This window comes from Castor canadensis, chromosome 6 (assembly GCF_047511655.1).
Source record: "Castor canadensis chromosome 6, mCasCan1.hap1v2, whole genome shotgun sequence".
Taxonomy (NCBI): Eukaryota; Metazoa; Chordata; class Mammalia; order Rodentia; family Castoridae; genus Castor; species Castor canadensis.
Genome location: NC_133391.1, coordinates 68873471 through 68893921, shown reverse-complemented (window position 1 = coordinate 68893921; position 20451 = coordinate 68873471). Strand labels below are relative to the sequence as shown.

The 20451-nt window shown below is 37.1% G+C and overlaps 1 pseudogene; it reads left to right on the top strand.

Moving 5' to 3' along the window:
• The first annotated feature begins 2374 nt into the window (after positions 1 to 2374).
• On the top strand, positions 2375 to 11518 carry LOC109696924 (interferon-inducible GTPase 1-like; annotated as a pseudogene).
• Positions 11519 to 20451: the final 8933 nt, after the last annotated feature.

The window sequence follows — 20451 nt, the reverse complement described above, 5'->3', positions numbered from 1 at the left end:
CCATGACTCCATAGGGGTCTCCTCACCAAACATGGCCTAGATGGACAGCAATGAAGAGGCTAAGGAAAATCAAGGTGATGAGAACTAAAGTCAGCTGTCACCTAAGTGTCAGTATTCCTACAACTTCTGTTACCCACTCAGACACCCAGGAAACCCTAAGCCACAGATGTCAAAGACACAAATCAAACCATTCCCCAATTGAGAACTGGTTCATGTCAGAGGTTGAGCAAGACAGGGCTAAGGGAAGGCAGCTGACGATCTCTACATAAGCCAGTTCAGTCATCTAACAAGACGTGAATATAAAATTGGAGCAATAAGAATGAAGAAAAGAATGAAGCTGGAGATCTTCATCGCTTCAGTCAGGCATTGAAGAAGGTGATTTTATTTATGTACTTTTTTCACAACAAAAAATATAAGCTTTTATTCATTGCAGTTAACCTGTCAAAGAAAACCATGGTGCAATATTCTATGTGACTTTCTGTGCTGTGATTGACCTCTTTATACATAGTCAACATACACTTCTGTGATTTTACTTGATCAACTTCATTAGAATAGTTTTATATTGAATAAGCTGTTAAACCAAATTTATTTAAAACAGTAGGTAAACTGCTATTAAGATTGAAAGGGAATGATACATTTTAAAAATATGTACCAATTTCCTTCTATTGTTTCTACAATGCATGTTTCTTTTCCCAGGGGATTTTGGAGCCTTTAAGTTTATTTAGAATTGTCTATTAGCATACATAATAAGTATAAGGGAGTTTCATTGTGATAATCTCACTCCCTTTGAACTGTTAAATTTATCAATCTAATCAAACATTCATGAAAGAACAAGTCAAAAGTGTTCTAATTTTAATACAAAGTATTAAGATAAGAACTGTGGAAAACTGATTTTCTTTTCTTAGATGTGGCAGCAAAAGAGAGGAAGAGAGAAAAGAGAGAACAGAAGCAATAATTTTGTTGCATTAACTCTACAATAATAATCATCCTAAAAATGTTCACATACACATGCATGCACACAGCAGCCCTCTTTGTAATGCAATTGGTACCTCTTATGTCCAGTTCACAAACAATAGGAAAACTTTCATTTAACAGGCCATCACATAATCAAAAGTATGCTTGGATTAGAGAAAATTTATAAAGAATTTAAAGGGATAACATCATTTATAGTGCTCTTCATCTTCTCTGCTGCCCAAATGAAAAATAGGCTTCTTTTTTTCAGACTGGGGTTTGAACTCAGGACCTCACACTTGCTAAGTGGGCGCTCTATCACTTGAGTCACTCTACCAGCTCAAAATTGATCTCCACGGGAGACTACTAGAGAAGAAGGTGATTGGGGGAGGGAGTAATGGAGGGTAAGAGAGGGTAAGAGGGATGGATATGGTCAAGGTATGTTATATGCATGTAGGAAATTCTCACAATGAAACCCATTCTTCTGTATAATTAATCTGAGATAATAAAAAAAGACCCTTCATGATGTCACTTGTTTACGGAGTTTAAATAAGTCAAAAAGTAAGGTGGTAGTCGCCAACATTAGAGGAGGAGAAATGGGGTAATGATGACAGAATATGAAGTATAAATTTTGCACAATGAAAACAATCTAGAGACCTAACATACAGCATATTATGATAATTGACAATATAATATTGCATACATAAAATTTGATAAGTGAATACATCTTAAATATTTTCATTATACACACACAAATGATAACAATGTAACAATGTAGAGTGATTATGATACTTAGTTGGATTGTGATTATCATTTCACCATGTGTTCCTCTATCAAAACACCAAGTTGTATATCTTGATGCGGAGAGATTTTATAGGCCAATGAAATCTCAATAAAGCTATTAAAAGAAATGAGCTCCATGTGGTAATGAGTAGCAGCTTCCTGTGGGCTTTTCTGAACCTCTTCTCTAACAAATGCTGCTTTTCAAAAATATTCCATCAAATAAAAGGTGTAAAAGAAAAGAAAATAAAGCCTTGAGTGTGTTGAAATATTACATGGAGTAAATGAGCTTAAACTTGGACTTGAAGATTCAGCCCAATGACAACAATGAAGACAATTATTACAAATAGTATTATTAATAACAGTAATTTGGGTCTCTTCCTAGAAATGAGCTTTCTGTGTCCAGTTTATCTGAATAGAAAATCATATTTCAGTTTTGGTGAAGCAGGTAATAGAAACAATGGTGTAAGATCCTCAGTAATCACCACTCTGATACCAATATTAAAAAAACATACTACATGTTGGAGAGATTTGTTATTGGTCATTGATGACAATTATGAATTATTATTTACTTTTCAGCTTCGTAATAATATTACATTTATGTTAATTAAATTTCCTATGTTTGGAAGACACTTACTGAAGAATGTTAGGATATTTTGAATCTGCTGTAGCTAACTCCAGTGTGATTAGCTTTACTGGATATGTTAAGAACTTCAAGGTGGACAGCAAAACCATTTCACAGAAAACCATTGATATGATTGAATTACACCTGACAAAGGGAAACATCCAGGGAGCAAACTCTATAATCAATGATGCATTAAAAGAAATTGATGCCACCATACTCAACATTGCTGTGACAGGGGAGTGTGGATCAGGGAAGTCCAGTTTCATCAATGCTCTGAGAGGGGTTGGTCATGAAGGGAAAACCTTGGCTCCCATTGGGGTGAAGGACACAGCAATGAACAGAACTCTGTATGAACACCCAAACTCCCCAACGTGATCATATGGGACCTGCCTGGCATTGGAACCATGGAGTTCCATGGATTTACTTTCTTACTGGAGAAAGTAAAGTTCAGTGAGTATGTCTCCTTCATTATCATTTCAGCTACATGCTTCACAAAAAATGATGTAGACCTTGCCAAAGCAATCAGAAATATGAAAATGAAATTCTACTTTGTGAGAAGCAAGGTGGGCTCTGATTTAAGGAATTAAAAGCACTGCAAACCATCTACCTATGATAGAGAAAAGGTCCTGTAGCACATCTGAAACCACTGTGTGAATTCTTTTAAGGAGAATAAACTTGATAAGCTACAAATCTTCTTGATCTCTAACAATAATTCATCTGAGTATGATTTCCCAATCCTAATGGACACCCTAATAAACGATCTTCCTGCTCAAAAGTGCCACAATTTTACTCTTTCCTTGCCTAATGTTACTGAGGCAGCCATTGACAGGAAGAGGGAGTCTCTGAGGCAGTTTATCTGGCTAGAAGCCTTGAAGGCTGGGACATTGGTCACCATTTCTACAGTAGGTATCATCATGGACAACGATTTGGAGAAGCTGGAGACGATCTTAAACCACTATCAAGCCCTCTTTGGAGTGGATGATGTATCCCTGGAAGTTTTTGCTAAGGACTTGCAAGTGCCTGTGGAACAACTCAAGGAAATTATTAAATCTCCAACTTTGTTGAAAACTAAGAATGAAGAAACCATAGGGGGAAAGTCTTTTGAGATATTTGTTGATATTTGCTTCAGCTAATGATGGCCTCCTTGCTACAGGGCTTTACTACAGGAAAAACATTTACTTGCAACTTCATTTTCTTGACACAGTGACGGATGATGCTAAAGTTCTCCTTAAAGAGGCATGTTCAAGAATCCATCTCAAATCCAACCCACAGTTGGTGACAATGACAACACCAAATGGTCAACAACAGAATCATGTGGATGAGTTTCCTTTCTCACACTTCTTTTTTGGTTTTTTAGTTTTTTGGGTTTTTTGGTGGAACTGGGGTTTGAATCAGGGCTGATACTTTCTATGCAGGTGCTCTACCACTGGAAACACTCCTCCAGCACTGTTTTGTGTTGGGTATTTTTGAGATAGGGTCTTTGAAACATGATCATCCTGGTCTCTGCCTCCTGAATAGCTAGGATTACAGGTGTGCGCCACCAGCACCCAGCTACATATTTTTCTTAAAGTAGTCAATCCACAGCCCATGCGAAAGCCCAAGGGATAAACCCTATGGACCTTAATTACAGTGTAATAGCTCACTCACACTCTCTCTCTTTTCTTTCTCTTTTCCTTTTGCTCTCTCTCCTCTCACTCTCTCACCCTCTCTCTTTCTCTCTTTCTGTCTCTTTCTCTCTCTCTACCCCCCACAAATACTCACGCATATGTTCAAGCTCCCTACCTCCTTTATGCTTCTTACCACTGTCCTTTCTTGAACCTATGTTTAACCAGTGTCTTCTATTTCCTGCATTCAAGTTCTCACTGTGTGTCAACACACACACACACACACACACACACACACACACACACACACCCCTGAACTTTGCTCCCTCCTCCCCTATTAAGGCTGTCTTAGAGAGTACTGTCAGGGCTTATGGCCACTGTCAATAGGGAGATGACAAAACCAAGGGAAAAAAATAGCCACGGAAATCACAACAGCTTTGAAAAAGATTAACCAATTCCTAACAATCCTATTTAGTCAGAAATTCTTGAGAAATTAGCTTAAAAAATCTATAATTCTGTTCTGGGAGCAGAGGGGAACCCTATGAGATCACTGTGATTTATAAGCGTTACTTGTCCTTTAGGACACCTGCATGTATTTGTGGTAGAGCAGTTGCTTGTGAACTAGCTCCCTCCCCCCGCCACACACACTGTCAGTGTCAGGCAGATGATGCCACCATTGCACAGACCCAGTAGGCCAGGGAGCAGCAAGACAGAAGGGATGGCAAGGGCACATCCCAGCTATGTGACTTGCTTGCCTTGCTGGTTTTTGTTGTCTGTTTCCTTATGTTGACTTTGTCCCTGGCATAATTTCCAACTCTAAGTAAATCAAATCTCCCTCCAAAAAAATAAAACAAAATAAAGGCTGGACATGGCACTCAAGAGGTAGAGCATGTTCCTAACAAGGGTGAAGTCCTGAATTCAAATCTCAGTATTGAAAAAAATAAAAATACAATAAATAAATAAAGCCAATGGATGCATTATTATCAAGATCCCAGTATCACAATAATAATAATAATTATAATAGCCAGGCTGGGATTAAACTCCAGCATTTGGATGGGACAGGAGAGTGTTTCATGCTACTGTGGAAGTTCCTATTTCTTTTTTCCTTCCTTTGTTCTTTTTTCATATCACTGTCTTATTTGGATACTATTCATATAGGTAAGTTTTTCCTCTGGATGGCTGTAAGACAGATATGTACTTATAATTTAAACTGTACATAAAACTTCTATGTACTATTAGGTAATATTAAATAAGAATATTTCCTAATTATTAAAAAATAAGCAAAATAATTTTTAGAGAGTTCTTTATGTAATGATACAGAACAACTATCAAAACACTTAAAAAAAAAACAAGTTGTCAGGCATTATTTAGGGAATGCTATCTTATCAATAAAGTAGAGGAATAGTGTGTTTATGTACATTTGCTCCCACATACATAATACAGCTTTGTAAGGACAGCATGGTTGTTCCTGAAGGAGGAATAAACAGATGGCTATGGCTTGTCATTTGACACCCTTATGCACATCTTCAGTTTGAACACATTAGTATACATTCTATTAAAAAAATGAATTCATTGAAAAAAATGAAAGATATTTTTAAATGACTGTCAGATATACAAGGTCATGACCATAAATGCTGGGTTCTAAGATTAACTTGAAAAGCTGAGTGTCATTTGTCAGGCTCTTAGCCTTTGTCTTCTCTGACTCCTGGTAGAGATTCTTCGGCCTGTAGCCTAGGTCTGGCTGGGTTGACCACTCAGGAGTCACTGGGAATCCTCAAATGCCCTGCCTTGTCCTCACTTATCATCTCAGAAAAAGGGGATCTCCTGATGTGGTGTCATGTCAGTTATCACTTCTCTTTCCTGCAAATGCCTATATTTGGGGGAAGATGAGCCTTAGGGACTATGGTTTAACTTTTCTGTCCTAGGAAGTGCCAGACCCTGCAGTGTACAGACCTTCTCCCTTCTCTGCTCTTGCTCAGCTTCATGGGGGGAGTGGCAATGATCAGATGATTTCACGGTCTGCCTGATGCCTGACACTTGGCAGGATTTCAGGGTGACACCCTGTCCCATGTCTGATATACGGGAAAAAACTGTACAGGAAAGAAAGGTTACAGAACTCTGTTCAATCTGACTGTAGACACAAGGTCCTTGTATTCCAAATGCAGGGCTGAACCCTCATGCACACAACCAAACATAACTGCTCAAAAAACTAAACCAAATAGAAAATGAAATGCATGTAATGCAAAACCTTTGCAGATTTCATGAATCATATTAATTGAATTTTGAATGGCAGCCACCTCTATATTTATCAATCATTCCATTAATATCTTAATTAAATTAACTCCTTAATAATACCAATTTCTAGTATTCTGATACAAAATGCACATGTGCCAGGAAAGGGAAAATATTGATTGGTAGGCTAAAATGTACATTGGGCCAGCGTTGGTGTCAAGGCAGGTATAGAGGCCTGGATCTTGGATCCTTGAATAAGATTGCAGGATGGTTGCTGGAAACATATCAATAGAGAATGACAGACCAGACCTTCAAGAGGATGAAGCAGGTCCCAACAACTTAGAACCAGTGACAGAGAACATGGTCAAGGTGGAAGATATGCATGTGCCTCTGGTAATGATTTACACACAGGGTAATTTTTCCCTCTGGGGACATATGTCCCCTCAAGACACATCTGGCTGTTACAACTGGGAGTTGAGTTTTATGTAGAGAGCTGAGGTTGTTACCATCTAATAATGCATACGACAGGAACTTCCTCCCCTATCATATTCCTCCCCTCCCCTCCACAATACAACGTCTTTTAGGCCCAAATGTCAGTACTGCCAAAGTTAAGGAACATTGGCTCCTAGAACTGGTGACAATTCAGTCTTTACTACTGCAGGGACCTTATAGCACAGACATCCTCTAAGTTGTATGGGAGAGAAGGACTATTTTGGAAGATGTTACTTTTATAGTTATAAGAGATCTGTTTTGGGGAAATATATTAATGGTGATGCCAATTTTCTGCTTGAAGAAAATGCACATTAATTTGAAGGAATCCATCCAGTGTGTTGGATAGCAAGGAGAGGGCTGGGAGATAGACAAATATTTTCAACTGGGATTACACTTCAGTAGGTCAATTAAGAGTTTTCATCTCAAATCAGTCCCCACAGAAGATTTGATGATGGTTAAGATGATAAAGAACACAGGCACCTGGAGAAGCACAAAGCAAGCAACATGGGAACTCATTCCTGAATGGTGCTCTAGTGAGCTGTGCAACCCATAGTAGACTGAGCCCAGATTGACCCAGAAAATCTTTCTGGGAGAAGCCCCAGAGCACCAGTCACTGGGGCTGGGAAGCAGCATTAATGGCCAAAATCCATGGTGAGATCATCACTGACTATTTGTCATGGAGATATGGATAATGACATATAATAAAAAAAATCAAAGGTGTAATTGGCACAGAAAGAAATACTGCAGTCAGGTTTACTGAAGAAGCACCTGGACCCACCAGGCATGTATAGAGCGTTAGTGAAGAAAGACATGTTGTTTTAAGCAGATTTTACCATCTCAGTTTTTTCTCTCATTCTTTCAGTCCCAATTCCTTGTTTGTAATGATGCATGCACTAAAATTTGTCTTAAATGTCTTGTCCACTGAGTTTGAGTACAATAAGAAGAATTTGAAATACTAATTATTACAAAAGGATGCTTGTCTCAATGACATTATTTTAGCAATATATCTTGGCATAGTTTACTTCTCTTTACAAATATAAGAGAAAGTTACTTTTTATTTCCATGTAACAGTTATACAGGGGAGGGTATATATTCTGATTTTTACATATGAGCGTACAATATATCTTAATTAGATTCATCCCCTCCATCATTCTCCCTCATCCTCTCTCCCCCCTCTTAGACCATTTCAACAAGTATCAGTGTTTATTTTCATACACAGTACATCACCATTTCAGTGGAGGCACTAGAGGCAAGCAAAAACAACTGGATAAATTTTATTGAGTAAATACTATCTAAAACATTTGCTGTACATCTACCAGAACTTAAGTGATTATCGAAGACAATCCATAAGTCGACACTGTCTCCCTCCCACCAAGGCTTCCTAGATTCCAAGTAGAGGATCCTGGATCCGCAGTCGACACTCTTAAATGTTTTGGTAACAAGACATTCCTTAGGGAAAAGAGAACTTTTAAGACAGAAATCAGCTTTCAATGGTCTTCCTGAATTACCAGAAAATCCTGCGTCTGGTTGATGTGCTCACTTTGCTCAAGGCACAGGAATCATCTCCACTGTGCTCCAGTCTCTTTACTTGAAATCCACCTCTGCCTCACTCATGCAAAACAGGGATAAGAGAGCTGGACAGAATTTTTACATTTATCTGATTCCAATCCCATCCCTTAGCATGCTGGTGACCAATCACAGAGGAGTGTGGGTCCCATGCCATTCCAGAATTGCTTGCATTTCCATGAACAGGAAAGTTAAATCAAATTGCCTTTCCAGTAATTCAGTCAGTTCCAAGAAGAGAAAGTTGAACAATCCTGAGATAATAAATAAGGAGTCTGGAATTTATGACTTGGAGAGTTAGGGGAGCATTGAGAAGGAACTTAGTGATAAGGTAGAACATCTGACATCTAAAGATCTTTTTTTCCTAACTCCTGACTTAACAACACATTCTTCACAAAGATTCAGTTATAACAATTCCTGTGAAAGCTCACATATATCAGAATTATGTTATGAAATAACATGAGCTTTCTTGTGTCTCAATCCTATTTCTTTCTAGTTGTAACTTTCCCCCATTTGTAAAAAATTTAGCGCTTATTCCTTACAGTACATATTCCAACTCTCCTACAGGTAGATGTGAATTGGGGAACTGATTACTAGCGTAGAAGAGAGCAAGGTAGAGCACCAAGACTTATCCTCACCAAACTTGGCCTAGATGGACAGCAATGGAGAGGCTAAGGAAAATCAAGGTGATGAGAACTAAGGTCAGCCATCACTAAGCGTCAGTAGCTCTCCAACTTCAGTTACCCACTCAGACACCCAGGAAACCCTAAGCCACAAGATGTCAAAGACACAAATCAAACCATTTTCCAATTGAGAACTGGTCCATGTCAGAGATTAATCAGGACTGGGCTGAGGGAAGGCAGCTTATGATCTCTACCATAAGCCAGTTTAGTCATCAAACAAGAAGTGAATATGAAATTGCAGCAATGAGAATAAAGAAAAGATTGAAGCTGGAGATCTTAATGCTTCATTTTTGTCTGTTGACCAGATATGCTGCATCATATGTACAGCATGGAATTTTTACTCTTTTTACCTAATTTTGTCTTTATAATAGTGACAAACATGTTTTTTAAAAAAGCCTGATTCTTTAAAGCCTTTAAAAGCTTTATATTGTTTCATGTATGCTGACCTTGATTTTTTAACGAACTCCATTGCAAAATTATAATTATTCAATCACATTAATTGTACAAATTAATGGTTTTACTATGATAGTCAATACATGATTGAATCCTGCCTCGATCACATTCATCCTCTCTTCTATCATCACTTGCTCTCTAATCTCTCCCCCACACCCTTCCTTTTTCCTAATAATACATAAGAACTTCAGGTTTAATCGCAATAAGAGTTTACAACTTGAATTTTTCCAAAAAGTCCAGAACCATAAGCTCCACTTAATAAAGTTCTTTAATGATAATAATAATAATAATATATTATAAAAGATTATATTCCGGTATTGAAGAAGGTGATTTTATTTATGTACATTTTTCATACAAAAATATAAGCTTTTATTCATTGCAGTTTACCTGTCAAAGAAAACCATGATGTAATATTCTATGTGACTTTCTGTGTTGTGAGCCGACCTCTTTATACATAGTCAACATACACCTGTGTGATTTTACTTGATCTACTTTGTTAGAATAGTGTTATATTGAACAAGCTGTTAAACCAAATTTATTTAAAACAGTAGGTAAACTACTATTAAGATTGAAGGGGAATGATACATTATAAAAATATGTTCAATTTCCTTCTTTTGTTTCTATAACGCATTTTTCTTTTCCCAGGGGGTTTTGGAGACTTTAAATTTATTTAGAATTGTCTATTAGCATACATTAATAGAATAAGGGTATTTCATTGTGATAATCTCACTCCCTTTGAACTGTTAAATTTATCAATCTAATCAAGCATTCATGAAAGAACAAGTCAAAAGTGCTCTAATTTTAATACTAAGTAAAAAAATTCATCCTACAACATCACAAAATGTATACGTTTTATAAAAAGACTAAATAGAAGTTAAAGTATTCTAGCTTTAACTAACTGAATAATAGTTTAGAAGCAAGCATCTTTAGTAATCCTTCTTACAGATGAAAGATAATCTTGTTTAAAAAACCCTGCTAATTACAAAGTGACTGGTGTTATGGTAATTTATAGATCAGTAGTAGTGGCCAAACCAAGTCACACACTAATGGGATACATTAAAAAGCCTGAATTTTTACCTTTGGGAAATTTCTAAAGCTTAATTTTCCATAAAATCTGTCCAATCTGATAAAAATAAATCATTGCTTTATACCATTAATTGTTAAAAATCAAGACAGGTCAAAAGTTTTTAATGAACATTATCCATTGAAACTAGGTAATTTTTCTTTGAGGTAGGATAATTAAAAAATTACATCATCTAGAGGTCACACAACTTTCTGAGGGTGCCTTTCTATGTACTTTTGCAGAGTTTCACCAGATCTCACTTCTAATTATGCAGATGGTGAAAGATGTGCCACAGTCTACCTTTTATTAAGAACATATTCTCTGAGCAAGGATTAAATAGAAATTGAAAGATGAGGTAAATTCAGTGCAACTAACAGCCCTCTAATTAGGTAGATCCTCTAGCTCCACCTCCAAATGGTCAATACTCTGGCTTTATAGCATCAGCATTACTCTAAGCAATGTAAATCCTTCTCTCATCCAACCATTCTTGGTGGGTTGGACTCTTTTCACTCTTTTCAGCCCGCTGCTCCCATCCTTAGCTTGTTTGTTTTTAAGTGCTAAGACATTTGCCCTTAAAGAAGCATTAAGGCAGCAGACATGGCATATCTTCTGAGAAATGTTCTATTTTTCCACTAGAAAATGAAATCTAACTCTCCTGCTGGTTTTTAACTCATGGAGAACTGGTTTTTATAGCTTTGCACTCAGGGCAACAATAAAGGACCTTGTGTGGGTGGCAAGGACTGCTACTCCAGAGGACCTCCATGTTTCAGACTTTAGGTGCTAGGCAGCAGGATTGAAACTGCCCCTGCTTCTTTGTCTCTCACACTTCAGGTGCCCTCTGCTGCCTTATGTGCTATGGCAGGCAGAAAGGCTGCCCTTTCTTGTCCTCTGTGTTTCAGGGGAATGCCACATATGCCTTAGGCACTCATTAATGATAGAAAAGGCTCATGTTCTGCTCTTGCAGGAATACACAACTGGAAGGGGCAGAAGAACACGGGAGGAGGGTGAGAAGGAAGCTGAATTCTGTACAAACACCTTCAGCTCCAATCTGGTAGATACTGCAGAGGAATGATGGCAAGTCTAATTTTGTGTAAGGCTCTCTCTGTGGGAAATTCTCTCAGTGCTCCAAAACTGTAACCTGATGAATGTGTAAACACAGTTGTGTTATGACCTCAAAACCTTAATGATGTTAAGAAATATAGAATAATGCATGAAATGATGCATATAAATTCTTATATAGTACAAAAGTAGAAAAGTGTTCAATGAGATTGACAATGCCATCTGCTTTTTCTGCATGTGGATTTAACTGTAGAGAGAAACGTATTATTATAGGTCTACCATGTTGACCTCAATATAGCTTTCCTTTCACCCTCCTGTGGGTAGAAAGACAGCCCAGCCCCTCCAGGCTACTTCTCACCACTGTAGCTGCTTACTGAAGGAGACACCTACTGACACGACTAAGGGCCTTGGCACAGAGATTCAAAATTTGCTAAGAACAAGGAAAAAAGAGTCAGCTGACTCCACAGATTTAAACATATTTGAAGTGTTTCTGTGAACTGTAATTATCTTCCACATGGATTCCCAAATTGTCCCACTTTTGTCCAGTGGGAATCTTCTGAAATTATCCTCTGGGTCCTTCAGCTATAATCAAATGTGGATTATCAGTCTTTTCCTTCTCCAAAAAGTGCCAGCTTTAGGCACAGTTTTCTAATTTTTGCAAGATGTCATTTTGTATTGCCAGAGGAATACATGACAGTATTTGTCTGCACTTTTAAACTGACATACTTTGCATTTTTCAGGTTCAATAGGTGAAAATGGGATCATTTCTGATTTTTTTTGTTTTATTATTCATATGTGCATACAAAGCTGGGGTCATTTCTCCCCCCTGCCCCCACCCTCTCCCTTACCTTCCACTCTGCCCCCTTGCTCTCCCCCCCACCCCCTTAATACCCAGCAGAAACTGTTTTGCCCTTATTTCTAATTTTGTTGTAGAGAGAGTATAAGCAATAATAGGAAGGAACAAGGGTTTTTGCTGGTTGAGATAAGGATAGCTATACAGGGAGTTGACTCACATTAATTTCCTGTGCGTGGGTGTTACCTTCTAGGTTAATTCTTTTTGATCTAACCTTTTCTCTAGTTCCTGGTCCCCTTTTCCTATTGGCCTCAGTTGCTTTTAAGGTATCTGCTTTAGCTTCTCTGCGTTAAGGGCAACAAATGCTAGCTAATTTTTTAGGTGTCTTACCTATCCTCACCCCTTCCTTGTGTGCTAAAGCTTTTATCATGTACTCAAAGTCCAGTCCCCTTGTTGTGTTTGCCCTTGATCTAATGTCCACATATGAGGGAGAACATACGATTTTTGGTCTTTTGGGCCAGGCTAACCTCACTCAGAATGATGTTCTCCAATTCCATCCATTTACCAGAGAATGATAACATTTCATTCTTCTTCATGGCTGCATAAAATTCCATTGTGTATAGATACCACATTTTCTTAATCCATTTATCGGTGGTGGGGCATCTTGGCTGTTTCCATAACTTGGCTATTGTGAATAGTGCTGCAATAAACATGGGTGTGCAGGTGCCTCTGGAGTAACCTGTGTCACAGTATCTAGGTATATCCCAAAAGTGGTATGCTGGATCAAATGGTAGATCAATGTTTAGCTTTTTAAGTAGCCTCCAAATTTTTTTCTAGAGTGGTTGTACTAGCTTACATTCCCACCAACAGTGTAAGAGGGTTCCTTTTTCCCCGCATCCTCGCCAACACCTGTTGGTGGTGGTGTTGCTGATGATGGCTATTCTAACAGGGGTGAGGTGGAATCTTAGCGTGGTTTTAATTTGCATTTCCTTTATTGCTAGAGATGGTGAGCATTTTTTCATGTGTTCTTTAGCCATTTGAATTTCTTCTTTTGAGAAAGTTCTGTTTAGTTCACCTGCCCATTTCTTTATTGGTTCATTAGTTTTGGGAGAATTTAGTTTTTTAAGTTCCCTATATATTCCGGTTATCAGTCCTTTGTCTGATGTGTAGCTGGCAAATATTTTCTCCCACTCTGTGGGTGTTCTCTTCAGTTTAGAGACCATTTCTTTTGATGAACAGAAGCTTTTTAGCTTTATGAGGTCTTATTTATCTATGCTATCTCTTAGTTGCTGTGCTGCTGGGGTTTTGTTGAGAAAGTTCTTGTCTATACCTAATAACTCCAGAGTATTACCTACTCTTTCCTGTATCAACTTTAGAGTTTGTGGTCTGATATTAAGATCCTTGATCCATTTTGAGTTAATCTTGGTATAGGGTGATATACATGGATCTAGTTTCAGTTTTTTGCAGACTGCTAATCAGTTTTCCCAGCAGTTTTTGTTGAAGAGGCTGCTATTTCTCCATCGTATATTTTTAGCTCCTTTGTCAAAGACAAGTTGGTTATAGTTGTGTGGCTTCATATCTGGGTCCTCTATTCTGTTCCACTGGTGTTCATGTCTGTTTTTGTGCCAGTACCATGCTGTTTTTATTGTTATTGCTTTGTAATATACTTTGAAGTCAGGTATCGTGATACCTCCAGCATTGTTCTTTTGACTGAGTATTGCCTTGGCTATTCGTGGCCTCTTGTGTTTCCATATAAATTTCACAGTAGATTTTTCAATCTCTTTAATGAATGCCATTGGAATTTTGATGGGAATTGCATTAAACATGTAGATTACTTTTGGTAGTATCGACATTTTTACTATGTTGATTCTACCAATCCATGAGCATGGGAGATCTCTCCACTTTCTATAGTCTTCCTCAATCTCTTTCTTCAGAAGTGTATAGTTTTCCTTGTAGAGGTCTTTCACATCTTTTGTTAGGTTTACACCTAGGTATTTGATTTTTTTTGAGGCTATTGTAAACGGAATTGTTTTCATACATTCTTTTTCAGTTTGCTCATTGTTAGTGTGTAGAAATGCTAATGATTTTTCTATGTTGATTTTATATCCTGCTACCTTGCTATAGCTATTGATGATGTCTAGAAGCTTCTGAGTAGAGTTTTTTGGGTCTTTAAGGTATAGGATCATGTCGTCTGCAAATAGGGATATTTTGACAGTTTCTTTACCTATTTGTATTCCTTTTATTCCTTCTTCTTGCCTAATTGCTCTGGCTAGGAATTCCAGTACTATGTTGAATAGGAGTGGAGATAGTGGGCATCCTTTTCTGGTTCCTGATTTTAGAGGGAATGGTTTCAGTTTTTCTCCGTTAAGTATAATGCTGGCTGTAGGTTTGTCATATATAGCTTTTATAGTGTTGAGGTACTTTCCTTCTATTCCTAGTTTTCTTAGAGCTTTTATCATGAAATGATGTTGGATCTTATCAAAGGCTTTTTCTGCATCTATTGAGATGATGAAGTGGTTTTTGTCTTTGCTTCTGTTAATGTGGTTTATTATGTTTATTGATTTTTGTATGTTGAACCACCCCTGCATCCCTGGGATGAAGCCTACTTGGTCGTGGTGAATAATCTTTTTGATGACACTCAGCTTTTCAAGCCAATCTTAGAACCCAGCATTTATGGTCATGACCTTGTATATCTGACAGTCATTTAAAAATATCTTTCATTTTTTTCAATGAATTCATTTTTTAATAGAATGTATACTAATGTGTTCAAACTGAAGATGTGCATAAGGGTGTCAATGACAAGCCACATCCATCTGTTCATTCTTCCTTCCAGAGCGACCATACTGTCCTTACAAAGCTGTATTATGTACACAGGAGCAAATATGCATAAACACACTATTCCTTTACTTTATTGATATGGTAGCATTCCCTAAATAATGCCTGACAACTTGTTTTTTTAAAAGTGTTTTGATAGTTCTTCTATATAATTACATAACGAACTCTGTTTAAAAATTATTTTGCTTATTTTTAAAGATTAGGAAATATTCTTATTTAATATTACCTAATAGTACATAGAAGTTTTATGTACAGTTTAAATTATAAGTACACATCTGTTTTACATTCATCCAGAGGAAAAACTTACCTGTATGAATCATATCTAAATAAGACATTTATAGAAAGAAAAGAACAAAGAAAGGAAAAAAGAAATAGAACCTTTCATAACAGCACAAAGCACTCTCCTGCTCCTGTCTAAAAGCTGGAGTTTAACACTATCTGGTATTGGAAGTATTATTATTTTTTGTGTGGTTCTGGGGTCTTGATAATAATGTACCCCTCTTCATTTATTTGTTAATTTAAAATTTTTTGCAACACTGAGACTTGAAATCAGGACCTCACCCTTACTTGGAAAGTGCTCTACCTCTTGAGTCACACCTTATGGTTCTTTTTTAACAGAAGGAGTCTCTCTCTGTAGCCTGAATTTCACAATTCTCCTTTTCCTGCCTCCTGAGTTCTGGGGTTTCAGGCAGACATCACCATCATGCTCAGCTTTGGAATATTATTTCTTGCATATGTGGTCTATTGTGACTTTCTTTGACTTGGATCTTGAGGGTCAGGTTTTTTTGCATCCATTTTTTTCTGTATCCTTATATGAGATATGTCATTATAAATATACATAGTTGGAATTTGTAAATATGTCCTGGCAATATTTCTACTTATAATTAACATTTAGCCCAATGCAATATAATTAGAGTTTCAGTTTATATGTAACATTTTATTTGTGGCCCATTTTTTCTCTTGCTTTCATCTGGATTGAGTGTACTTTATTCTACTATATTTTTCTTGTCACTTACAAGTTGCTTGCACAGTTTTCACTCTTTCCTTCATTATCTAAGATATTGAGTATAATTTTTTTTATTCGTTTATTCATATGTGCATACATTGTTTGGGCCATTTTCTCCCTTACACCCCGCCCCCGGAACCCTCCACTCACCCCTCATTTCCAGGCAGAATCTGTTCTGCCCTTATCTCTAATTTTGTTGAAGAGAAAGTATAAGCAATAATAAGAAAGACAAAGCAATTTTGCTAGTTGAGATAAGGATAGCTGTACAGAGAGATTCTTAGCATTGCTTCCATGTGCAAATGTGTTACATTCTAAGTTGATTCTTCTTGGACTGACCTCTCTAGTGCCTGATCCCCTTCTCCTATTGACCTATGTCAGTTTAAAGTTCTGTATTAGTTCCCTGGCAGTGGGGACATCAAATACTATCATGTTTTGGGATTCTTATCTATCCCCATACCTCCTGTGTGTGCTCTCTCTTTATCATGTGACCCAACCCAACCAACCACATTGCTGTATTTGCCCTAGATCTAAAGTCTGCATATAAGGGACAACATATGACTTTTCATCTTCTGAGCCTGGCTGACCTCACTCAGAATGATGTTCTCCAGTTCCATCCATTTACCTGCAAATGATAAGATTTCATTTTTCTTCATGGCTGAGTAAAATTCCATTGTGTATAAATACCGCATTTTCTTGATCCATTTGTCAGTAGTGGGGCATATTTGTTGTTTCTATAACTTGGCTATTGTGAATAGCACTGCAATAAACATGGGTGTGCATGTGCCTCTGGAGTAACCTATGTCACATTCCTTTGGGTATATCCCCAGGAGTGGGATTGCTGGGTCATATGGAGGATCTATGTTCAGATTTTTAAGAAGCCTCCAAATTTTTTTTCCAGAGTGGTTGTACTAGCTTGCATTCCCACCAGCAGTGTACAAGGGTTCCTTTTCCCCACATCCTCGCCAACACCTGTTGTTAGTGGTGTTGCTGATGATGGCTATTCTAACAGGGGTGAGGTAGAATTTTAGTGTGGTTTTGATTTGCATTTCCTTTCTGGCTAGAGATGATGAGCAGTTTTTCATGTGTTTTTTGGCCATTTGAATTTCTTCTTTTGAGAAAGTTTTGTTTAGTTCAGTTGCCCATTTCTTTATTGGTTCATTAATTTGGGTATAGTTTAGTTTTTTGAGCTCCCTGTATATTCTGGTTATCAGTCCTTTGTCTGATGTATAGCTGGCAAATATTTTCTCCCACTCTGTGGGTGGTCTCTTCAGGTTGGAGACAATTTCTTTTGTTGTGCAAAAGCTTTTTAGTTTTATGAAGTTCCATTTGTACATACTTTCTCTTAGTTGCTGAGCTGCTGGGGTTCTATTGAGGAAGTCCTTGCCTATCCCTATTACTTCCTGAGTGTTTCCTGCTCTTTCCTGTATTAGCTTCAGAGTTTTGGGTCTGATATTTAGGTCCTTGATCCATGTTGAGTTGATACTAGTACAGGGTGAAAAACATGGATCTAATTTCAGTTTTTTTGCAGATGGATAACCACTTTTCCCAACAACATTTGTTGAAGAGGCTGTCTTTTCTCCATCGTATATTTTTAGCACTTTTGTCAAAAATAAGGTGGACATAGTTGTGTGGATTCATATCTAGGTCCTCTATTCTGTTCCACTGGTGTTCATGTTTGTTTTTGTGCCAGTACCATGCTGTTTTTTTGCTATTGCTTTGTAATATAGTTTGAAGTAGGGTAGTGTGACACCTCCAGCATTGCTGTTTTTGCTGAGTATTGCCTTGGCTATTCATGCTCTCTTGTGTTTCCAAATGGACTTTAGGGTAGATTTTTCAATCTCTGTGATGAAAGTCATTGGGATTTTGATGGGAATTGCATTAAACATGTAGATTGCTTTCGGTAGTATAGCCATTTTTACTAGTTGATTCTACCCATCCATGAGCATGGGAGATCTTTCTACCTTCTGAAGTCTTCCCCAGTCTCTTTCTTCAGGGGTTTGTAGTTCTCCTCATAGAGGTCATTCACATCCTTTGTTAAATTTACTCCTAGGTATTTGATTTTTTTTGAGGCTACTGTAAATAGAATTGTTTCCATATATTCTTTTGTAGTTTGTTCATTATTGGTGTATAGAAAAGCTAATGATTTTTGTAAGTTGATTTTATATCCTGACACCTTACTGTACCTGTTTATTGTGTTTAGGAGTTTTTGGGTAGAGTTTTTTGGATCTTTAAGGTATAGGATCATATCGTCTGCAAATAGGGATATTTTGACAGTTTTGTTACCTATTTGTAATCCTTTTATTTCTTCTTCTTGCCTAACTGATCTAGCTAGGAATTCCAGTACTATGTTGAATAGGAGTGGAGATAGTGGGAAACCTTGTCTCATTCCTGATTTTTGGGGAAATGGTTTCAGTTTTTCACCATTAATTATGATGTTGGCTGTAGGTTTGTCATATATAGCCTTTATAATGTTGAGGTAAATTCCTTCTATTCCTAGTTTTCTTAGAGCTTTTATCATGAAGTGGTGTTGGATCTTGTCAAAGCCTTTTTCTTTATCTATTGAGATGATCAAGTGGCTTTTGTCTTTGCTTCTATTAATGTGCTGTATTACATTTATTGATTTGCATATGTTGAACCATCCCTGCATCCCTGGGATGAAGCCAACTTGGTCATGGTGAATGATCTTTCTGGTATGTTGTTGGATTTGGTTTGCCATTAATTATTGATTTTTGCATCAATGTTCATTAAGGAGATTGGCCTATAGTTCTCCTTTAAGGAGGTGTCTTTGTCTGGTTTTGGGATGAGTGTAATACTAGCTTTATAAAATGAGTTAGGCAGAGTTCCTTCCCTTTCTATTTAGTGGAACAGTTTAAGGAGCATTGGTATTAGTTGATTTATAAAGGTCTGATAGAATGCAGCAGAAAATTCATCAGGTCCTGGACTTTTTTTTTTGGGAGACTCTATTGCTTCTTCAATTTCATTTTGTGTTATAGATCTATTCACGTGGTTAATGTCCTCTTGGTTCAATTTTGCATGGTCCTAACTATCTAGAAATCTGTCTCTTTTTTCAAGATTTTCAAATTTATTAGAATATTGATACTTAAAGTAGTCTCTGATGATTTCCTGGATTTCTGTGGTGTTTGTTTTTATCTCCCCTTTTGTATTTCTGATTTTGCTGATTTGGAGTTTTTTCTCTCCTCATTTTAGTCAGATTTGCCAGGGGTCTGTCAATCTTATTTATTTTTTTCAAAGAACCAATTTTTTGTTTCATTGATTCTTTGTATCCTTTTTTTGTTTGTTTATGTTTCATTGATTTCAGCCCTTATTTTTATTATCACTCTCCTTCTTTTTGTTTTGGGATTTTTTTTGTTCTTGTTTTCCTAGGAGTTTGAGATGTAGCATTAGGTCATTAATTTGAGATTTTTCTGTCCTTTTAATATCTGCACTCATGACTACAAACTTTCCTCTCAGGACTGCCTTTGCTCTGTCCCATAGGTTCCAGTATGTCATGTTTTCATTTTCATTAACTTCCAAGAACCTTTTAATTTCCTCTTTTATTTCATCAATGGCCCATTTATCATTGAGTAATGTGTTGTTCAGCTTCCAACTGTGCATGTTTTTTACTGTTGTTTTTGTTGTTGATTTATAGTTTTAATGCATTGTGATCAGATAGAATGCATGGTATTATTTCTATTTTCTTGTATTTGCTGAGGCTTGCTTTGTGCCCTAAGATATGATCTATTTTGGAGAAGATTCTGTGGGCTGCTGAGAAGAATGTATATTGTGCAGCAGTTGGGTGAAATATCCTGTAGACATCAGCCAGGTCCATTTGATCTATGTGTGATTTGGATTTATGATATCTTTATTGACTTTTTGTTTGCATGACCTATCTATTGGTAATGGGGGGTATTAAAGTCTCCCACTACCACTGTGATGTTTTTAGGTCCTTCAGCCTATGTTTGATGAAATTGGGTACATTGACATTGGTTACATATAATTCAATAATTGTTATTTCCTTTTGGTGTATTTCCCCTTTTATTAGTATGGAATGTCCTTCTTTATCTCAATTGGTCAATGTAGGTTTGAAGTGTACTTTGTTTGAGATAAGTATTGCTACTCCTGCCTGTTTTTGGGAGCCATTGGCTTGGTAAATCTTCCAGCCTTTCACCCTAAGCCAGTGCTTCTTTCTGTCGATGAGATGGCATTTGATGCTCCTGTAAGCAACAGATTGTTGGATTTTCCTTTTTAATCCACTTTGCCAAATGGTGTCTTTTGATGGGGGAATTAAGTCTGTTAACATTTAGTGTTAGCA